This window comes from Anomaloglossus baeobatrachus, chromosome 3 (genome assembly GCF_048569485.1).
Source record: "Anomaloglossus baeobatrachus isolate aAnoBae1 chromosome 3, aAnoBae1.hap1, whole genome shotgun sequence".
NCBI classification, from domain to species: Eukaryota; Metazoa; Chordata; class Amphibia; order Anura; family Aromobatidae; genus Anomaloglossus; species Anomaloglossus baeobatrachus.
Genome location: NC_134355.1, coordinates 579,103,266 through 579,120,094, shown reverse-complemented (window position 1 = coordinate 579,120,094; position 16,829 = coordinate 579,103,266). Strand labels below are relative to the sequence as shown.

Sequence of the window (16,829 nt, the reverse complement as noted above, 5' to 3'; positions counted from 1 at the left end):
GCCTTCATCGCATCCCATACCACCAGGGGACCAGTGCTACCCTCGTTGTGGATAAAGAAATCCCCAAGATCCCGTTCTATATTCCCCATATTAATATGACGGATCCATGCTGGATGAAGCTTCCACTCTCCCCTCCTTCCCCCTGTCAGGGTCCCCCGTCGTATGGACACTAGAATCGGGCTATGATCTGAAATCACTCTTGTCAGATATTGCACGTCGCCTATCATTGTATCCATCAGATCACTAGCTAGAGCCATGTCAATGCGGGACAGAGTGTTATGTGAAGCCGAATAACAAGAGAAGCAGGATACCCTCCCATTCCTCACTCGCCAGGCATCCACCATTCCAAGTTCCCCAATAAGAGTACCAAACGAAGTCATACAACTATCCTGGATACCTGGAGGTCTACTACTAATATCCCAGTACAGATCTATTACATTATTGAAGTCCCCCACCAGTAAAAAAGGGATTACTCCCCACTTCTCAGAGAACTCCCTTATCTCCCTTAGTTTGGTGCACATATATGGAGGTGGTATATATATTGCAGCTATACACATGAGTCTGCCAAATATTTTACACTTGACGGCCACACACTGTCCCTCTTTATCCACATACACTTCTATCTCTTCATATTGCACAGAGTTATGGATCAGCAGTGATACACCCCTTGCATAGTTGGAAAAGGTGGAATGATAGGCCTTCTGCACCCATCTCCTATTTAAAACATGTGTTGTCTCCTTTGTGAGATGCGTTTCTAGTAGACATATTACTGACGGGTTCTGGTCTTGAACATATTTAATTATTGCCACTCTCCTAGACCTATCTGATAGCCCTCTAATATTCCAACTCAACACCTTAATTCTATCCCCCATTATCCCACCCAGTAAAACCATCAAACCTTGTAGTATCTCCCCATGCTGCCTCTACCCTACCCCTTTCCCCCCTCCCCCCCTGCTCCCCTCCCCTCCTGCTCCCCACCACTTCCTGTTTTTGAGTACTCCCGTGAAGCAACTGGTTTTCCAAACCTGGTCCATAATCCCTACTAAATTCCCCCCCACCTCCCTCGCCTTCCCCTCTTAGACACATTTTAAAACTCATCCCTTTTCCAACAACTCTCCAGTCCCACCCTTTCTATGTATAATCATATTCCACGCAACCAATATAACAGTAAAATGGCGAACAGTAATTAAACTGGAATCTCAAATTGTAAACAGCACCGCGCCTAATTAGGCAGTCCCCATGTCCTGCGAAGCTCACATCAAACCCTTCGAATTCCCCCTGCATACTACCTCAATCCCAAAGGGTGGGAGGGAAAAAAAAAAAAGGGGGGAGAAAAGAAAGAAAAAACAAGAAGGGTCCCCTGTAAGCTCCTAAGGATGTCGTAGAGCCTCAGCCGGCCTTCTCCAACACACTGCAGATTCAGACAGTCAGCTCATTCCTTCAAACGGATCCGCTTTTCGTTTGCGTCCAACCACTGCATGGCTTCCTCCGGAGTGGTGAAAAAGTGCACCCGCTCCAACGCCGTCACTCTTAGCTTTGCCGGGAACATCATTGAGTATTGCACCCCAATCTCTCGCAGGCGCCTCTTTACTCCAGTAAAAGTCATACGTAGCTTTTGAACAGAAATGGAGTAGTCGGGGTATATGGAAATTCTCTGGCCGTCAATCATAAGATCCTCCATGTCTCTTGCCTTTCGCAGTATAGCGTCCCTGTCCCTGTAGTTGAGGAGCTTGGCTAGCATAGTGCGAGGGCCCCTGCCTGCTGGTTGTGGCTGCATCGGGACTCTGTGTGCCCGTTCCACGGCATAGAGCTTGTCTAAGACATTAGCACCCATTTTCCCCCTGAGCCAGTCTTCTACATATTCAGTGGGGTTCCTTCCTTCCGCTTTCTCAGGGATGCCGATAATTCGGATGTTATTCCTTCTAGAGCGGTTCTCTAAATCATCATTTTTTGCCATGATTTCAGCTATCTGCTGTGCAAATGTTTTTTCAGACTTTTGTAGTTTTGTAATATGATCCTCTGTTATCCCCACTCTCTCCTCCAGAGCTCCTGTTCTCAGGTCTGCTTTCTTGAGGTCTTTCTTAATGTCAGCAACCTCTGCCTGTAATCCCTTAACTTGCTTTGTCAGGGTAGTCAGAGCTTCTTTACAAAAAGACACCACTGGAAAAATGTCCTTTAAAGTGGGGTTTTCTGGAGCCTCCTCTGCACTATGTTCTTTCTCCACCTCTCCTGTATTATCTTGCTGCTTTTCACCATCTCCCATATCATCAGAGCTGGCATTGTCTTCCCCCTCCTTTCCTTTCTCACCTCTGTTATCTATATGCTGAAGTGATTTCTCTGGAGTCCAGGCAAACCTTTCCAGCCTTGCTGCGACCTGCATCCTCTGCTGACAGGCTGCATTAACTTTCTCAGCTTCCTGCCTTATCATGGCACCATCTTGAAAGCTAGGGACTTTCCCGCCTCCATTATCTTTTTGCCTGCAACGGACCATGGCACCGCTCTGCATCCACCAGACTCACCCCAGACAAGTCCTCACCACCTTATCTTCCAGACAGCCGGCTGAGGCAGTGATAACAGCGGTGTTCAGGTATTTATCATGGGTGTTTGCAGGAGAGCTCCACAGACACGTCTCCTCACATTGCCGTCCAGGCCACGCCCCATTTACAAGATTTTCAAACCGAAAGGTACAGTTTTATAAAGTATTTATTTTGGTTTAAAAGGGGGCACAAAAAGTATAGAAACCTTACTAGAATGCAGCCCAGGAGCTGCAGAGGGGGAAACGTTTAGGTTGAAAGCCAAATTTCTGATGACAGGTTCCCTTTAAAGCACCCTCCTATGTTAGGGATACCAGTGACTTTTTGAAGAAACTTAATGAGATTAAGATCACTGAGACCACTATCTTGGCCTCATTCGATGTGGTATCTTTATATACCTTTATATACCTCTATTGAGCATGATAAGGGTTTGGCGGCCATTGATGTGGCGCTGGCTAGCTCCGAAATGGCGCCGAGCTGTACACGGTTTGTCCTGCCGCTGCTGGGGCTCATACTGAGGAGAAATCTTTTCTCTTTAGTGATGAGTTTTTCCTGCAGTCTCAGGGAACAGCTATCGGGTCCAATGTGGCCCCCATTTATGCTAACATCTTATGTCTCTCTTCGAGGACAGACATGTGTATGATTCACCATCTTGGTGCCTTGTTGGGGGCTGGTGGCACTACATTGATGATATCTTCCTAACATGGGAGGGTAGTATGGAGGAACTTTTCCTCTTTAAGGACTATCTTAATGGAATTTTCGCTGAGCTACAATTCATATTGAGCTGTTCCCCACACACACACACACACACACACACACACACACACACACACACACACAGAAATGGTAATATTGGGTTTAGGAAGGTAAGTAGAGAGAGGAAACCTGAGAAGTTCAGTTTTTGATAGATTCAGTTTTAGATAGAAGTTGGACATGATGTTGGAGACAGCGGACAGACAATCGCTAGTATTTTGTAACAATGCAAAGGTGATGCCAGGAGATGATGTGTACAGTTGGGTGTCAACAGCAAAGAAATGGTACTGGAAACCAAATGTGCTGATGGTTTGACCAATAGGGGCAGTGTATAGAGAGAAGAGAAGGGGGCATTGGACTGAACCCAGAGAAACCCCGACCGTAAGGGGAAGAGTAGAGGAAGATCAGCCGGCAAAAGATACCGTGAAGGAGCGGTCAGAGAGGTACGAGGAGAACCAAGAGAGAACAGTGTCCTTGAGCTCGATAGAGTGGAGCATAGCGAGGAGGAGCTGGTGATCCACAGTATCGAATGCAGCAGAGAGATCCAAGAAAATCAGCATGGAGTAGTGACCATTAGATTTATCTCTTAGTAGATCATTCGAGACTTTAGTAAGAGTAGTTTCAAACCAATTTAACAAAAAGGAAACAGAAACAAAAATACAAGAAATAATCTTTATTGTAAGAATTCAAAAAAGGATGTCAAAACAAAATGATACACAAGATGGCAGTGCTCATCAACAGGAGGAGAATAGGGGAATCACCAAATAAAAAAATGTACACAAAAATACATATGAAGCCAGATTCAAATCCCAGTGTAACAGTGCCCAACACAAATATATGTGGCTATGAAATCAGGGAATGGACGTGCTAATAAAACAATAAAGAAAACAGTAAAAAAGCAGTGAAACTAACCTGTTAACATCTTCTCCTGCTGGAATGGTGCCACCATTCAATAGGGATGTTAAAGTTCCCCATGACAAGAGTGGGGCAATCACAGGCAAAAAAGTGTGGAAGCCAGGTTGCAAAATGATCCAAGAACTGACGGGGTTAGGGGTCTGGAGGACGATACACAACTGCTACTTGCAGGGAGAAGGGTCTGTAAAGCCTTGCAGTGTGGACCTCATAAGAAGGAAAGATAAGTGAGGGGATAGGAGGGATAACCTGAAAAGTACAATTTGGTGAAAGCAGCAGACCAACACCTCCACCTGATCTGTTCTCATGTCTAGGGGTATGAGAAAATTGAAGGCCACCGTACGAGAGATCAGCAGCAGTGGTGTCCGACTGCTGTATCTAGGTCTCAGTAAAAGCTAGGAAGTTAAGGGAATTAAAAAGAAAAAAGTCATAAATGAAGGAGAATTGGTTACCTGCTGATCGTGAGTTTCAAAGGGCACAGTTAAAGGAGACAGAAGGCATGCAAGGAATATATATATATATATATATATATATATATATATATATATATATATTATATGAGATTTTTGGGTTTACTGAATGTACCAGGGAAGGAATTGAACTTACTATTATAATAAGGGCCTGGTTTAGGTGTATTATCTCCTGCAACAAGGAGAAGGAGAATAGAGAGAGTGAGCATGTGATTAAGAGATTTATGAGAGTGTCTCTTATGTTGCACAATGGGAGTCAATGGTTCTGGATGGTTTAAAATTTTTAAAAGAGCATGAAAGCAGTACATCGGAGAGGGGAGGAGAGAGGGACTGATATAGATGAGGTGCACAGGGTGTGTGAAAGAGAGGTAGTTATAAGGGATTGAAGCAGCTAGCAAAGAAGTGAAACAATTGCATATGGCAAAAACATTTTGCAGCACAAATGAACTTGGAGCAAGCTTGTTTGACTGTCTTGCATGACTTACCGGTCTCATGCCCTGTACAACTGCCATGTATAACTGCAGGGTACTTATAAAAATTAGCACTTGGATAAAATCTGCACAAATACCCCCTTTACAAATTTAAATTTGTCAACCTTTTCTTTTGTGTGACACTGTATCAAACGCCTGTGAAAATTTGATGTAGACAACATCCACTGAATTTCCCTGGTCCAGTCTGGAACTTACCTCCTCATAGCTAGAGATAAGCAAAGCTATGGAGGTTCGGTTTGCAGGCCACAAACGAACCAAACCTCTTTGTTACAGAACTTTGCACAATGAGGTTCGAAAACACTGATTAGCAATTTAAGTCTCTGCCCACATACAGCCAGCCGTAAGCAAATCACTTCAGGGGGAGGGTGGGCGGTCTTTTTCAAACTTTTTTGTTTTGTGGCACACTACATCTGAGAACACTATTGTTACACCCAGTGCCAGCTGTTTAAACACTGCAAGCGGCTGTCACTGTTTTCTATCTGATGCAGAATTTAGTGATATGTTCTGGATCAGAGTCTCACTTTACCTTGTGGTCTCAGGTTGTGGCTATTTAAGTGGAGCCGCTGCTGCACAGTTCTCACTACTGTGGCTGGTGTTGGTGGCAGCCTGGATGTTGAGCACTCCGCAAGTAGGGTCAGGTCCTAGGGGATAGATGAAGTTGTTGGGCGCAGAAAGAAGGTAGGCCACATAAGGGATTGCAGTGTAACTGTTTTTTTTTACTCACAGCGTTGTTATGGCTGGTAACCCAAAGAAGGCTGGTCCTCACCACTGATTCCCTTAGTTCCAGTGCTGGTATGGTAACCTGGTGGCTGTCTTCCCCTGCAGCTGTCTCTGGTTGGTGTGTCTCCGTGGCTTGGAGCGTCTGGGCATCCCCTCCTGGTTGTCTTTCAGTCTGTCTGTATGACAGGTAGCTTGAACCCTGTGGGGTTGCTTCCTCTGGTCCTGTTCCCCTGTTTTCTTTCCTGTTGCTACTGTATCCCGAACTTTTCCGGTCGGTGAGGTCCTGGATGGTCCCCTCACCGTGCAGATTTTATCTGGTCTATCTGGAGCGTTTGCCTGACCTAGGGCTCTGTACCCCGTCGGTGCTATGATTCTGGGAGTACTCCACCGTACTCCACCGGCAACCACACGCCTGGGCCCTCAGGTCACCGTTACACTCTGCTGTCGGTATGGATATGTCCGTCTCCTCTCCCTCACACTGACTGTCTGTCTGATCCCTCCCATCTGGTTGTTGTCTAGTGGACTGGATCAGTCCCACCCCTAGGTGGTCACTCATTGTGTCCAACCCTAGCCTGCAACCAGTCTATGGGACTGGGAAAAACAGGGATTAACTTGAATGTTGTGATGTTACCGACACTGGTCTTCTGGGTCCCTGGCTGTAGGCCCTGCATCCTGTATAGGATGCAGTTCCCTGTAGCTCCTGATGGTTTCAGGGGCGCTACACATATAGCAAAATTTTGCTGGTTGGTTCCCTTTAACATGTGAAATTACTGCATGGTGTACTACATAATAGATGTAATTAAAAAAAAAATATTGCACAGAATTTTAGTTTATGACTCCCACCCGAAAAATTAAATACTGATCAAAAATATGTATGTACTAATAAAAACCAATTTTTCTCCTGTAAAAAATAAGTCTCATACAGCTGTCTGTAGAGAAAAAAAAATATAAAGTTATTGCAACCAAGTTGAAGACCTACGGTTTTAAAAGGTCATGTTTATGCGCAAAAATAGCAAACCATAAAAATAGTGAGCAATGCTGTTAAATATATGTATATACTAGCTGTAGTACCTGGCGTTGCCCGGGATAGTAACTGTCTCTCTGTTTATCTCCCAGTCTCTGTCTGTGTGTCGCTGTCTGTCTGTCTCTCGGTCTGTCTCTCTCCTTGTCTGTCTGTCTCTCTCTATCTCTGTGTCTGTCTCTATGTGTGTGTCTGTCTGTTTCTCTCTTTGCCCGGCTGTCTCTTTGCCCGGCTGTCTCTTTGCCCGGCTGTCTCTTTCCAGGGCTGTCTCTTTGCCCGGGCTGTCTCTTTGCCCGGGCTGTCTCTTTCTAGGTCTGTCACTTTGCCCGGTCTGTCTCTTTGCCCGGTCTGTCTCTTTACCCTGTCTTTCTCTTTCTAGGTCTGTCTCTTTCCCCGGTCTGTCTCTTTGCCTGAGCTATCTCTTTGCCTGAGCTGTCTCTTTCCAGGTCTGTCTCTTTGCCCGGCTGTATTTTTCCAGGGCTGTCTCTTTCCAGGGCTGTCTCTTTCCAGGTCTCTCTTTGGCCGTCTATCCCTCTGTCTCTTTCCAGGGCTGTCTCTGTCTGTGTCTGTCTGTCTGTCTTTTTCTGTCTCTCTCTCCATCCGTCTCCCCACCAACATCATATTACCTCACATATAAGCTTTTTATACTAACAGTTTAGTTTGTTTCTATATAGCAACTACTGACAGTTGCTATTTATAGCCTGTAACTCCCACCTCCATTCAGTTTAATAGAGGCAGGATTTTGGAGAGTAAGTGTAAAGCGTGGGGTTAAATTATCCCGTCCAAACAGTCTATGACGTTCCCTGAGTCACATGGGGTGTATGTGCAAAATTTCGTGATTGTAAATGCGACGGTGCGGATTCCTTTAGAGGACATACATACACACACACATACACTCAGTTTTATATATTAGATATATATATATATATATATATATTGTGATAACACGCTCCGGGATCGCCTTTGCTGGGTTCAAAGGGCACGTATTCACCTCAGGCAGACAGCCGAATTCAAGGTGTAACTGACGCTTGGTCAGGTTTATTGCAGTGAAGCATAAACAAAAAGAAAAAAAACACCAACAAAATAAATCCTTGCCTGTCCGGCACTAACTATACAGGATAATATCCTAACTACCAACTGGAGGGCTTCTCCCTTCCAGCTAAACCATACAAACATCAGGCACTGCTCCTCACAAGTGTCTCCTACACAGACAGGCTTACTGTGTTCCCAGATGGAGACCCTCCCCCAACTTCCCAGATTCCTTTTACCTCCGCCCTTCACCTCCCATTAATCCATTAGTAGCCAGGTGATCCTGACCAGGCTAAGTCACATAGGACCGATACCGGGGTGAGATATACCTGCCCTCATCCACTAATCCCACATGAGTCTCACATATCCCCCCCCTCTGCTCAGACCACTGCAGCTGAGCAACAGCACCCACAAAACAGTGCACACGAGACAGGGCATCAGCATTCCCCATCCGCACCCCCGGGCGGTGCTCCACTGTAAAACGGTAGGCCTGAAGTGCAAGGAACCACCGGGTCACTCGGCCATTCCGTTCCCTATTCAAGTGCATCCACTTGAGAGGGGCATGGTCAGTGATCAGCCGGAACTTCCTTCCAATCAAGTAATATTTAAGGGACTCTAGAGCCCACTTAATGGCTAAGCATTCTTTTTCCACTATGGCATAGTTGCGTTCATGCTTATTAAATTTCCGACTAAGATAAAGGACCGGATGTTCCTCTCCGTTCAGTTGTGACAATACAGCCCCTATACCGGCATCAGAAGCGTCCGTTTGGACCACGAACTCGCTGCGGAAGTCAGGAGTCATTAGCACAGGTTGAGAGCAAAGAGCTAGTTTTAAGTTATGGAAGGCTTCTTCGGCTGCCGTGGTCCATTTGATCATGACAGAGTCTTTCCCTTTGGTAAGGTCCGTCAGGGGAACAGCGGTAGCCGCAAAATTGTGAATGAACCATCGGTAGTAGCCGGCTATTCCCAAAAACGCTCTCACCTGCTTCTTGTTGACTGGTTGCGGCCATTTCTGAATGGCTTGTATCTTGTCAATCTGGGGTTTAACAATTCCACTCCCAATTACGTATCCCAAATACCGGGCTTCTTCCAGCCCGATATGACATTTCTTGGGGTTTGCTGTTAGACCCGCCTCCCGCAGGTCCTCAATCACAGCCTCTAGTTTCTGGAGGTGCGTCTCCCAGTCCAGGCTGTAAATGACTATGTCATCCAAATACGCAGAAGCATACTGCCTATGGGGCCTCAGGACTCGGTCCATCAACCTTTGAAAGGTTGCCGGTGCCCCGTGTAGTCCAAACGGCATATACACATACTGGTATAAACCTTCCGGTGTAGAAAACGCGGTTTTCTCTTTAGCGGCCTCTGTTAGCGGGATCTGCCAATAGCCCTTCGTTAAGTCTAGGGTCGTGATATACCGGGCTTTTCCAAGCCGATCTATTAATTCATCGACCCGTGGCATAGGGTATGCATCAAATTTGGAGACCGCATTTAATCTCCTGAAGTCATTGCAGAATCTAATGGAGCCGTCTGGTTTCGGTATTAACACAATCGGACTCGACCAGGCGCTATGCGATTCCTCGATTACACCTAACTCTAACATGGTCTTCACTTCTCGGGAGACAGCTTCCCGCCGAGCCTCCGTTATTCGGTAGGGCTTTACCTGAACTGTTACCCCAGGCTCTGTTATGATGTCATGTTTAATGAGAGTGGTCTGCCCGGGCTTTTCCGAGAAAAACTCGTGATTGTTGATTACAAACTGCTTGACGTCGGTCTTTTGCCGCTCCGACAGAGTCTCCGCCGTCCCGACATCCGGTATGGTCTGCTTGCAGACCGGAAGGGCCAGACCTGCTGACAGAGCTGGACGGTCCTTCCAGGGTTTTATCAGATTCACGTGATAAATCTGTTCAGGCTTCCTTTTACCAGCCTGGTACACTTTGTAGTTTACCTCACCCACCCGTTCCTTAATTTCAAAGGGGCCTTGCCACTTTGCCAGAAATTTGCTTTCTGCCGTGGGGACCAAGATCAACACCCTATCTCCGGGTGCAAAAGTACGGATCTTGGCCCCCCTATCAAAAATCCTTTTCTGTGCTCCTTGAGCCTGTATCATATGCTCTTTAACGATGGGCATCACTGCCGCAATACGGTCCTGCATTTGGGTTACATGGTCTATTACGCTTTTGAACGGGGTGACCTGTCCCTCCCAGGTTTCTTTAGCGACATCTAACAGTCCACGGGGACGTCGGGCGTACAGAAGCTCGAAAGGAGAGAACCCGGTGGAAGACTGGGGCACCTCCCGGATGGCAAAAAGCAAATACGGGAGTAAGTAGTCCCAGTTCTTCCCGTCCTTGTCTATCGCCTTACGGAGCATCTGTTTCAAAGTTTTGTTAAACCGTTCGACCAGTCCGTCCGTTTGAGGGTGATACACGGAGGTGCGTAACTGTGCTATTTGTAACAGCCTGCAGAGTTCTTTCATTACTTTAGACACAAAGGGGGTTCCTTGGTCTGTGAGTATTTGTTTTGGGACACCAACCCGACTAAACACATGGACCAGCTCCTTGGCAATGGTCTTGGTGGCCGTGTTACGCAAAGGGATGGCCTCGGGGTAACGAGTGGCATAATCCAAGATGACAAGGATGTGCTGGTGTCCTCGTGCAGACTTGGGGAGGGGTCCAACTAAATCCATCCCAATTCTCTCAAATGGGATCTCGATGATAGGCAGAGGTACTAAGGGGCTACAGAAACTGGGCCTAGGCGCAGAGATTTGGCAGTCGGGACAAGACTCGCAATAGGTGCGAATATCGTGATGCATGCCGGGCCAAACAAAACAGTGTAATATCCTTTCGGTAGTTTTCTGGACTCCCAAGTGTCCCCACATCATGTGTCCGTGTGCCAGGTCCAGCACTCTCCGCCTGTAGGCTCTCGGCACAACCAATCGTTGTACTGTGTCATCCCTCTTCTTCTCTATCTGATAGAGAAAGTCATTCTCCAGTGCCATGTAGGGGTAAGACAACCTAGTACCTGCATCCACCTGCACCCTGTTTATCATTTTAACATTTTTTATAGCCTGAGAAAGGGTAGGATCTCTCATTTGCTCACTTTGGAAGTCATCTTTCTGGACTTCCAAATTCAGCCAAGAGGAAGGGGGACAGCCACCCGTGTCCGCCTCTGCCCCGGGTTCATCGGAATCACCCGCCAGAACTGAAAAGGGGAACTGGGGGTTGTTTTCAGCGGATTCCTCCTCTGAACCCTCTTGTGGGGCATCCTCTAGTGGCTCCGGGCCCACACAAGGTGTGGGAGACGGATCATCCGTGCGGCTACCCTGGGGTACTAATTGGTTCTCCCACAACTGCCAGAAGTGGGGAAAATCCCTGCCCAAAATGATATCATGCAATAGTGCTGGTACTAGTCCCACCTTATGATGCACAGACCCATAGGGCGTAGTAATGCAGGAGACCGTTGTGAGGTACGAGCAGGTGTCTCCATGCACACATGTCACAGAAAATTTATCTGACGGTCCCATCGGGACTGCTACCAGACTGGCCTTTACCAGAGTCACCACACTTCCCGAGTCTAATAGTGCAACAACAGTATTGCCATCAATGGACACTTCACACAGGTGTTTTTTCATATCGCCTTGACATGCAGCAACACACACTACCCGTGCAACCATAGCCCTGCGTTTTTCAAAGTCCGTGACATCACACTGCATCGGTTCTGCAGTTACTGGACAGTTTACAGCAATGTGGCCCACCTCCTGGCAGCGGAAACACCTCACGGGCCCCTTGCTAAGACCATAGTTTGGCACCTTAGCCCTCACAGGGCCAGCAGTCCTGTTTTCCTCCTCCACTGCCTTAGGATATTTTCCTCCTCCCCATGACCCTGGAACAGTCTTACCAGATCCTCGTCGAGAAGGGGAAGAGCGAGGATGTGTAGCATCGTCCATAAGTCCTTCTGCCAAGGAATAACGCTCCACTAGATCCACTAGCTGATCCGCTGTCGTGGGGTTTCCATGGCTTACCCACCTCTTCAGAGATGGCGGTAGAGCTCTTAGGTATTTATCAAGAACGATTATTTGTACCATCTCTGGCGCCGTCAAAACCTCGGGCTGTAGCCATTTCTTGGTCAAGTGAATGAGGTCAAACATCTGTGACCGCGGTGGTTTATCGGGCTGATAAGTCCATTGATGTACTCTCTGTGCTCGCACGGCCGTCGTCACTCCCAGCCGGGCAAGGATCTCGGCTTTTAGTTTATCAAAGTCATGCGCTGCTTCAGGCTCAAGATCAAAGTAGGCTTTTTGGGCCTCACCTGCCAGAAACGGTGCAAGCAAGTCGGCCCATCGCTCCTTTGGCCACTTTTCCCGCTCCGCCGTCCGTTCAAACGTGGTCAGGTAAGCTTCCACATCGTCCTCTGTGGTTAATTTCTGCCAGCACTGACTCACATGAATCACCCTCTGGTCAGCCTCCGCATTACTCTCCGGTACGGTCGCCAGACGCTGCGCCACCTGCTGCAAAAGTTGGCGGTCTTTAACCGTCGATTCCACCAGTTCCTTCAACTGTGCCGACATCAAGCGATTAGCCTCTTGCTGCACAGCTGCGGATTGTACCAGCGCTTTCACCACGTCATCCATTATGATGCGCTGTAACGTGCTGCCCGCGTTCTCCACCACAATGTGATAACACGCTCCGGGATCGCCTTTGCTGGGTTCAAAGGGCACGTATTCACCTCAGGCAGACAGCCGAATTCAAGGTGTAACTGACGCTTGGTCAGGTTTATTGCAGTGAAGCATAAACAAAAAGAAAAAAAACACCAACAAAATAAATCCTTGCCTGTCCGGCACTAACTATACAGGATAATATCCTAACTACCAACTGGAGGGCTTCTCCCTTCCAGCTAAACCATACAAACATCAGGCACTGCTCCTCACAAGTGTCTCCTACACAGACAGGCTTACTGTGTTCCCAGATGGAGACCCTCCCCCAACTTCTCAGATTCCTTTTACCTCCGTCCTTCACCTCCCATTAATCCATTAGTAGCCAGGTGATCCTGACCAGGCTAAGTCACATAGGACCGATACCGAGGTGAGATATACCTGCCCTCATCCACTAATCCCACATGAGTCTCACAATATATATATATATATATATATATATATATATATATATATATATATATGTATATATATATATAATATATATATATATACTGTATATATGTGTATAAAAACATTTGATTGAAGTGATTTTCTTTTTTAAAATATATTTATTGCAAAAAAATTAATAAAGTATACAACTGCACAAAATTGTTGTTACCTTAATCGCGCTGAACGATAGAATAAATCTAGCACTCAATTTATACAGCGTGGTTACTAACCTAAAATTTCCAATGAAAAAAAGCATCAGACTTGCTGTTTCCTTTATATTCCTATCCATAAAGCGTTTATAAAAGTTTATTAACCCCTTCACCCCCGGCTGATTTTCAGGTTTTTGGGGGTTTTTTTGCTCCCCTTCTTTAGAAAGATGTAACTTTTTTTTTTTTGTGGGACGAGCTGTACTTTAAAATCAAACCATTTGTTTTACCATATAGTGTACTGGAAAACAGCCAAACAATTCCAAGTGACAAAAAATTGCAAAAAAAAGTGCGATTGCATGATTGTTTTTGGGATATTTTATGCACCGTGTTCACTATATGTAAAACTGGTGTGTTGGTGTGATGCCTCAGGTGGGTACGAGTTCGTACACATCATAGGTTTATTTTTATCTAAGGGGTTAAAAAAAATTCTGAAGTTTGTCCAAAAAAAGTGGTGCACTTTTTGCGCCATTTTCCGCGACCCATAGCGCCCTCATTTTTTTGGGATATGGGGCTTAGTGGCAGCTTATTTTTTGTGTCTCGAGCTGACATTTTTAACGGTACCATTTTTGCGCAGATGCTACGCTTTGATCGCCTGTTATTGCATTTTGATCAAAATTTGCGACAATAATCTCAATTTTGGAGTTTGGAATTTTTTTTGCCGATACGCCATTTACCGACCAGATTAATTGATTTTATATTTTCATAGATTGGGCATTTCTGAATGCGACGATACCAAATGTGTGTACTGTATATTTTTTATTTTTTTAACCCTTTATTTTTCAATGGGTCAAAAGGGGGTGATTTGAACTTTTAGCTTTTGATATTTTTTTTTTACATTTTTTAAAGCTTTTCTTTTTTTTTTTTTTTTTTTTTATTTTACTAGTCCTCCTAGGGGACTAAAAAGATCAGCAGTCTGATCGCTCATTCATTTCTGTAAATCACAGCTACACAGCTGAGATCACCAAAAATGCTCATCTCTAACAGGCTGTTACAGGACGTGAGTCATGATAGCTACAAGAGTCATCACATGACCCATGGCAACCATCGGCACCATGTGAGCACGTCACATGACTTCCAATGGTGGTGGGTGAGTGCGTGTTTACCACGACGGGGATTTAAATTGCGCTGTCACATTTTGACAGCGCGATTTAAGGGGTCTACAGGCGCAGGATCCACCTGCATCTGTGAGGCTCACATGTCAGCTGGTCATATCAGCTAATGTGCAGTAATCACCTCTGGCTGCCTGCAACAGCCACAGGTGATTACCCCTTGATGGTTTAGGATGTATCAGTATGGCCCGTGGACATTACGGGGTTAATAAGTTATGTGTACTGCAAAACAATTAGACTATGTGCGCACGCTGAGTATTTGGAAGAAAACATGCCAATTTATTTCTGCACCAAATCTGCATGGAAAAAAGCAACATGTGCATAAAACTTCAGGATTCTCATTGACTTTGCTGGCATAAGGATTTGCTTACAATTTGTGACAAAACTGCACTAAAAAATGCAAATAAAAACACACTGTGTGCACATATCCGGACACTGACAAATACATATGTTGAAAAAACAAGCCCTACAAAACTAATTAAAAATAAATCTGGTAAAAAAATAATTGATTTGGATAAGAGACTGTACAAATGCATGAGTCTTAATTTACTTCTATGGTAGTTACCAAAACAGGCAAAGCTGTGTCTTTAACTTATGTAATAAGTGCTGTACATTTTGTACTAAGATCACTCAATAAATATACTAAATGCATAAACTGAACATGGATGATAAATCTGCTAAAACTTAATGTTTATGATAACAGTTTAATAAAAAAAATGTTACCTTTCGCAGGTGGCAAGGTGCTTTCAATGACTGATAACAGCAAGCAATGCGATTCTAGAACTCGTTCCTCCTAATATACTGACAGTCTTGATCATATGCTAAATTTTGATGATTAGTAAACTGCTACATGACAATTGCTAAGTCTAACTCCACCTATACATACCTCTGCCAGCTGTACATTATTAGCTAATTGGTATGTATCTATACAAATGTCCTACATCTTCTGAAATGCCTTTGTTTGGTAGAGATCGAAATTAGTGATTGGCGAACGTGCTCAGTATTGCTCAGTACTCGATCAAGCACTTTGCTGCTCGGACGCCATGCTCGAGTCCCTGCCCCACATGTTACCCGGCTTTATCAGCCAGAAAACATGCAGGGATTGCTTGCCAATCATTGTAATACCATAATACTGGCATTACTGTGATAGGTCGGCCGCATAGTGTCATCAGCTCTATATAAAACCCAGAAATGCCATATATACTGAAATCCACTTGGAAATAGTGTAGGCACTAGGGGTAGATTTTGCTGGAGAAGGGATAGTTATAGTGTAAGCAGGGGTGGGATTCAAATTTTTAACAACAGGTTCTCTGTAAACCCTGCCCATTTGCAAACCACACCCATTTTGTTAGCCACACCCATTTTCATGCACTTTCCTCAACCAAAAAAATCAAATTTAAAGTATAATCTCTTTCCCCTTCCCCTCCTGTACCTTTACTCTCCTGTCCAGCACCAGTTGTTCCAGTCACTGTCAGTCATATTGTATTAAATGGTTTTTCTACAATTTTTAAAAATTATTACTAAAGGAGCCCTGCTAAAATTGGAACGTACGACCTTCCCCATACAGATCTCATCCCATGTTGCTGCTTTCACCTACAGATCCCATCGCATGTGGTCTTTCCCCCTACAGATCCCATCCCATTATGGCCTCTTTCCCCTGCAGATCCCATCCCATTATGGCCTCTTTCCCCTGCAGATCCCATCCCATTATGGCCTCTTTCCCCTGCAGATGCCATCCCATTATGGCCTCTTTCCCCTGCAGATCTCATCCCATGTGCTCCTTTTCTCCTGCAGATCCTGTCCCATATGGCTCCTTTTCCCATATAGCTCCTATCTTATGCAGCCTCCTCTCCCTATATAGCTCCCATCTTTATGTGACTTCTCTCCCCATATAGCTCCCATCTATGCAGCCTCCTCTCCCCATATAGCTGCCATCTTTTTCAGCCCCTCTCCCTGCATCTTCGGCTCACTGAGCGCTTACCTGCTCCAAGCATCGGTGGCCTCTCCTCTGTCTTCCGTCCTCCTCCGCGGCTCTCTGCACACTGATGCTGACAGATGGCAGGAGGAGGAGCTACCCTCCTCACACTGCCGTGACCTCTCTGCAGCGTCAGCACGTTGCTGCACGCCGGGTCAGGGAGCAGACAGGCTCTACTGAACCCGGAAGTGCGGCTCGGAGGTACGGGGATTCATTTTGAGCTAGTGTCTTAAAGACACTAACACAAATGAATACAGGGAACAGGATCGCCGGAGTTGTTTCTTGTCGGTTCGGGGAATCGGCTGCTATTTTAACAACCGATTCTCCCGAACCGGACAGAACTGGCTGAATCCCACCCCTGAGTGTAAGGGTATATCCGCACTCTGCGTTTTTGATTTAACAAAAAAAGTGCACCCTCTGGCAGACTTTGACAACCGTAAACACTGCATTTGACAAAAAAATGCAT

The 16,829-nt window shown here is 45.7% G+C and overlaps 1 protein-coding gene across 1 annotated transcript in view; it reads right to left on the bottom strand.

The window, feature by feature from the left end:
- Positions 1-15,191, bottom strand: part of LOC142296888 (alpha-1,4-N-acetylglucosaminyltransferase-like) — a 74,072-nt gene extending 58,881 nt beyond the window's left edge. The window contains exon 1 of the mRNA XM_075340983.1: positions 15,112-15,191. The gene's annotated coding sequence lies outside the window, so the exon portion shown is untranslated. The remainder of the gene's footprint in view (positions 1-15,111) is intronic.
- Positions 15,192-16,829: the final 1,638 nt, after the last annotated feature.